Here is a 6,228-nt window from a genome sequence, read left to right as displayed (position 1 = left end):
GCGCCCGTCCCTCTGGGCCGACAGTCCGCGGGCGGCCGGCCCGACCGCATTTAAAGGCCAGGCCGGCCCGCCCCCGCTGGAAGGGGCGGCCGGGCCTCTCCGCCGGCCCCGCCCCAGCCCCAGCCGGCCCCCGCCCGGCCTTCCCCGCCTGGACCCACCCAGCGGCGGCAGGACGGGGCCTGCCTGATGGGAACCCCTGCGATGGGCATGCTGGTGGCCTGGAGGGGTGCGAGCCCTCGGCAGCGGGAGCTACCAGGGTGCGGGTCTCAGGCGCCCTGAAGTCCCTGCCAAGGACATGCCCATGCCCAGGGCTCCAGGGACCTGAGCGGCTCCCCCTCCGCTTGCACAGACCCTTCAGCTCCTCCCCCTGCCCCCCAGGCCTCCTCAGCACCGGGCCAGGACACGCACCTCAGTGGCTGGACGGATGTGCCTCTGGCCCCCACCTCCATCAGGGACAAACCCTCGGGAAGCTCCTGCCGTGTGTCCTGACTCCCTGGGTCTTTTGAGCCCGGAGGATTTGCTCTCCCAGGCTCTGGTCCGTCAGGGTCCACAGCTCCGGGCCTCCCTGCCGTCTCATAGGACTGTGGGGAGCCCCACGGAGCAGATGGTGGGGTGCATGTTGGCTAGTGCTTTATGCCTGGCACACAGCCCGCGAGAACTGGGAGCTGTTCCATTGCCCTTATTATTCCGAAGTCTCTGAAGGGCCACTTCCTGCCCTGGAGGGCCCCAGCCTGGTGACAGGGATGTGAAGCCACTGTGATGAGGGCTGTGGGGCGAGAGGAGAGGGCACAGCCCCCGTGGAAGGGGAGTAGGGTTTGGATGCGGTGACGGGAACCGGGGCTGGCGGAGGACAGACCAGGAGCTGGCCACCACCTGCTCACCTCCTGCTCAAAGGCTCCAGAGGCAGAAGCCAGTCAGAGCAGACCCTCATTCAGCTGAGAAGATGGGTACACACACCCGGAGCTGGGGCCTCCCCTTTTCTGTCCCGAGCCCCTTGGCCTCCTGGTGAAGTCTGAGGAGCTCGGCTCAGGTGATGTGGTTTAAATGCATGAAACGAACTTGCACAGCAGTACCAGGGAAATGATGCGATTGAGGTGCACTTAGTACAACAAGTAAACCCACGATGCTCACCTGGGCTTCGTTAAAGACAACCCCTGGCCGGCGGTGGGATAGCGGCAGGACTTCCAAGCTGGGAGCAGAAGGCAGTTGGAGGTGCTGAGCAACCACAGTGTGGTGTGGAAACGCCTGTGCCTGCCCTTGGTGACAGGGTCACAGGTGCACCGTGGCTCAGACCTCTTCACCACTGAAGGCAGTGCTGAGTGTGAGGTGGGGTGTTGGTGAGAGTAAAGATGTTTGTTCACATCCAAGTTATGGGCGCATGTTAGGAACCTCTGCTCAGAGGGGGAAGAGGGAGCGGGGGGTGGGATGATCTGAGGGAAGGAGGAGTGGGCCTCCTACCCCTGAGGGCCCCGGGGTCCTTGGAGGACGGGGCATGCCTTGCCGAGGTGTGCTGGAGGCCCGGCGTGAGTACCCATGGATACGCGGGAGGCAGTGGCTGTGAGCCTGGCGAGGAAGGGAAACAGGTAGCTGGGTGTGAAGGGGGCCGGGCTTCCCCTTCGATGAAGGGCAACAGGACACGCATTTCAGCATTGAAAACCTGGAAGTGCATTTTGCTTTGAAGGTGTGGAGTCTTAGGCCTTTCTTTGGAATAACCCTAAATTCTGGGGGGTGGGGATTCCAGGCAGGGCTGGGCCAGGCCTCTTGCACCCCCAGCCAGGCTCCTGGTTTGAGTCTCCTGCAGGGCAGACTCAGGCCTGCAGAGCAGAGGGACTGGCCCACAGGTCCAGGACAATCTGTGGGGGGCTTGATGACCCAGAGCCGGCTCCTGGAGGGGGCACATGGTGCAACAAGACACCCGTTGCTCAGGGCAACGCTTTTGCTCACCTGGATCCTCCAGTGCCCAGGAAAGCGGAGGCCCGAGCAGGGTCAAGAGCTCATGTTTCTTCTAAACCTTTCTTGCACAGATGGGGAAACTGAGTCTCTGAGAGGCCAGGACTGGCTCGGGCCGCAGACCAGAGCCCTCTGAGACTGCCCGGGTGCTCTGCGTGCATTATTGGACTCAATATTCATGCCCCTTGGGAGGTGGGTGCTATACTCCTTAGAAGAAGGTTCTGGAAGGTGAAGGCCACCGCACGAGGCAGGCTGGGGCTCAGAACCATGTCTTTCTGCCATCAAGTCCAAGCTCTTCCCTCCAGCCCACACTGCCCCCCAACGGTCACTCCATTTGCTCTTTACCACGGCCTTGCAAAGGGGATATGTATTCTTCGTACGGATGGGGAAACTGAGGCCTGAGTGAAAGGACACATAGTAGCTTTCCTTTCCCAGCTGGAGGCCTGGCACAGTCCCCGGGAGTCGCCTTTGTTCTTCCCGGACACGTGGCTGGGCTCACAGAGGCTGCAGCAAGCGTGGGCTGGACGGGGGCCAGGAGTGTTCTGTGCACTCGAAAGGGAATCGGGTTCCAGAATTGGGGCGGCTGCGGGATTAGGAGGGAGCAGCGCCCCCTGCTGCTCCGGCTCCCTCCTGCCTCTGGCTCAGCAGACCAGGCTTCGCCTCTGCCGCGCAGGGTTCCCCTTACCCTGGGATCCGCACCTGTCCCAGAGCCTGCGCCTCCTGCCAGCGAGGAGCCGGGAACCCAGCGGCGCCCAGGTGATGCCAGCCAGGTGGCATCCTCCTGCCGTCAGGGCGCACCGGGAGCGCGGCTTCTGCTGGGCGTCCAGGCACGGTGCCGGCCCTCCCCCATGCGACCCAGCCCGTTCCCCAGCAAGTGCAGGAGGCCTGTCTCACCTGCACACTTACCATTCCCCTGTTTATAGTCACTCCCCTGTGTCCCCACCCGAACATTTAAAGAGGAGGGGAGAGAAACAGAGCAGAGCTGAATGGAGTGGTGGGAACATGGGGGAAGCCAGAGGGGAGGGTAATAGGCACATTCTTGCCCCGGCTGGTGTGGCTCAGTTGGTTGAGAATCATCGCAGTCATCCAGAGGTCACGGGTTCGATTCCTGGTCAGGACACATACCCAGGTTTCGGGCTCGATCCCCAGCAAGGAGCATACAGGAGGCAGCTGATTGATGTTTCTCTCCCTCTCCCTCCTCTCTAAAATCAATAAAAATATATATTGAAAAATATTCCCTCTCTTTTCAAACTTACATTATAACAATTTTAATGTCTTTTTTTTTTTTTTAATCTTCACCCAAGGATATATTTTTTCCATTGCTTTTCAGAGCGGAACGGGGAGAGAGAGAGAAAGAGAAACATCAGTTGGTTGCCTCCTGCACATGCTCCGACCAGGGGCCAGAGATCAAGCCTACAACCAAGGTACATGCCCCCTTGGTTAGAATCGAACCCAGGACCCTTCCATCTGTGGGCCGACACTCTAACCACTGAGAAAAACTGGCTAGGGCACAATTTTAATGTCTTGAAAGTAAGCCTTTCAATCCCAGAAATCAACATAATTTCAAATAATAGGCCATTGTGTGTAGTTTAGTCTAATTTGTATGGTAAATAGTTTACAATAACTGGACTCACAAGAACAGTTTAAAGTGATTGTAGAGATTTCAAAGCATCGTTTAAAAAAATACACATTCTTGTCACAAGATGCTGCCTTTTAGTCTGTGCCCATAAATTTCTCTCTGAGGCTCCTGGCAGCCAGGGCAAAGAGGGAAACATGAGGCCCAGGTGATGAAAACAAGCCTCCCCCAGCGGCACCCCCACCTCTGCATGGAGCTGGACAGCACAGGACTGCACCCTGGTCCTCAGGTCACACTCCCCAAACTCTGGGCAGGCTCTGCCCTTTGACCTCCTTTCCAGGCCGGGGTTCATGAGGTCACAGCTTGCTTCACTTCGGGGACCTTCAAGACCATCCCCAGCCACACCTTGGTCTGAGATAAGACACATCGTCTGACATTAGCGGATGACTCAGAGGGTGGGCCTGGCTTAGGGTCGGGGTGGGAGGGGTGGTGACTGGGACACACTCTGTCTGCAGCCCTCCCCTTGGCGCTCACCACGCCGAGAGGGGACGTGCCTCCTTACCCCTGCCCTGCCCAGGCCCTGGCCTGCAGGAGAGGGAAGGTGAGTGCAGCAGCAGCTGGCGGGCATCCCTGCTCTTGGGACCCCGTGAAGTAGGTGCTATCCCGACCCCCATTTTGCAGGTGAGGCAGCCCAGGCACAGAGAGGTGGAGTGACATGCCCAAGGTCCCAGCCCAGGACTGGACCCTTCCTGAAGTCCGAGGCTCAATGTCTGGAGAGCTTGGAAGTGTGCAGGGGCCATGCAGGGGCCATGAGGCAAGGACCTGGGGGCGACTGCCAGGAGCTGGGTGGCCCCCAGCTGACAGCCTGCAGGAAAATGGGACCTCAGCCCAGCTAATGTGGCTCAGTGGTTGAGAGTCGGCCCATGCTCCAAGAAGTCATCGGTTTCATTCCAGGTCAAGGCACATGCCCAGGTTGTGGGCTTGATCCCCAGTAGGGGGCATGTAGGAGGCAGCCGATCGATGATGTTTCTCTATCATCGATGTTTCTCTCTCTCCCTCTCCCTCTCTCTCTAAAAATCAATAAAATCATATTTTTTTTAAAAAAAGAAAAGAAAACAGGTCTTCAGTCTTACCACCGAAAGGAAACGAGTTCTGCCAAACCCTACACCCGGAGCCCCTATGCCAGGCCCGTTAATATGGGCTGGCCTTGACCCGAGGGAACTGGGAGACAATAGGCGTGTTGTTCGCAGCCGCTGGCTCGGTGGCTGTTTGTTTGCAGCACAGAGAACAGAAGGTGGTGAGGGCTGAGCGAGGGTGTGGTGAACTCAGGGGCGGAGGGACCACGTCAGGGAGGCAGCGGGCAGGTGGAGGGCACAGTGGCCTGGAGAGGAGGAGGCGCCCGGCCACCCTGCCTGCTGGCCGCCCCCTGCCTTTTCTGGGCATTTCCTTAGGTTCTGGGAGCAGCATCACAGGGGGTGGGGCTATGCCACCTCCTGGGCACAGACACTGGACTAGGGGAGCTTCATGACTTCCCAAGGCCCCTGAGCTGTTAGAGAGTGGACCCAGGATAAGAGAACAGCTAATGTGATCCCAAAGTTCACGCTCTTTCTCCAGCACCATACTTTCTTCTGTTCCATGTCCCTTTTATAGACGGGAAAACTGAGGCCTAGAAGGGGAGGTAGGCTAACTGATAACTGAAGGTCCCATTGATTGAGCCTCTACTACGTGTCGGGCAAAAACCACATGTCTAATTGTGATCACACACACCCTTGGAGGAGGCAGGATGATCGATGTCCCCATTGCACTAAGAAGAAAGGCCCAGAGAGGTTCAGTAACTCGCCCAGGCTCACGCAGCGAGCGGGCCACAGAGTTGGGACTGGAGCCCAGGCGGGGGCACTCATGCCTTGAGTACAGAAGCTGCTTTGGAAGCAGCCGTGCTGAGGCTCAGACCAGGAGGGCTGACAAGTAGGAGGCCGGGAGGCGCCGCGGGCAGGGGTGGTGTGGAGGCCCCCGCTGACTAAGGTGATGTAGTCAGGGCCACGCGGCGGGCCGAGAGGGGGTGGGCCGTTTTCCTTTCTCATAAAACAACAGCCCTTAGTTTTGAGTGAGTGCAGCCCAAGCTCTTCTTGGAAACCACCCCCACCCACCCCAGCCCCCGCAGGGGTTGGACCAGAACCTTCTCCTGGACCAGAGCGGCCTCTCCCATCTCCAGCCAGGCGGCCAGCCCCACCCACCTGCTGACTGTGTCGCTGTCCTGGGAGCTGCTTGGCCTCTGTCTGCCCTCTGAGGGCCACCAGTCTCTCAGCCTCTGGGGGCCCTCTCCATCCTTTCCAGAGCTGGAGGGTGGATTCCTGACAGCACTCTGGCCACCCAGGGTGTCAGGAATGGCAGGCTTGGCAGGAGTGATGGGCTGGGGTCTGCAGGGAGGGGCCCTGAGCTGTGTCCCAGAGTCCTAGGTGCCTGCTGGGCTGAAGACGAGCCAAGTAGGTAGCCCTTCAGAACTGAGAGCGAGGAGGCCGCCTATGGCACTCTGGGGCTCCCCTCAAAGCTGAAACGCTGTTAATGGGACACGACTGCACCCAGGTACGGTACAATCCCCGAGTGGTCCTGTGAAGGAGCTTCCTCCATCCCCATGTCACAGGGACAAACGCCTAGGCTCAGAGAGGGGAAGTGACTTGTCCAAGGTCACACAGCCAGCCCTG

The sequence above is a fragment of the Miniopterus natalensis genome, chromosome 1 (assembly GCF_054644295.1).
Source record: "Miniopterus natalensis isolate mMinNat1 chromosome 1, mMinNat1.hap1, whole genome shotgun sequence".
In the NCBI taxonomy this organism is placed as follows: Eukaryota; Metazoa; Chordata; class Mammalia; order Chiroptera; family Miniopteridae; genus Miniopterus; species Miniopterus natalensis.
Note: the sequence above shows the minus strand (reverse complement) of the source record.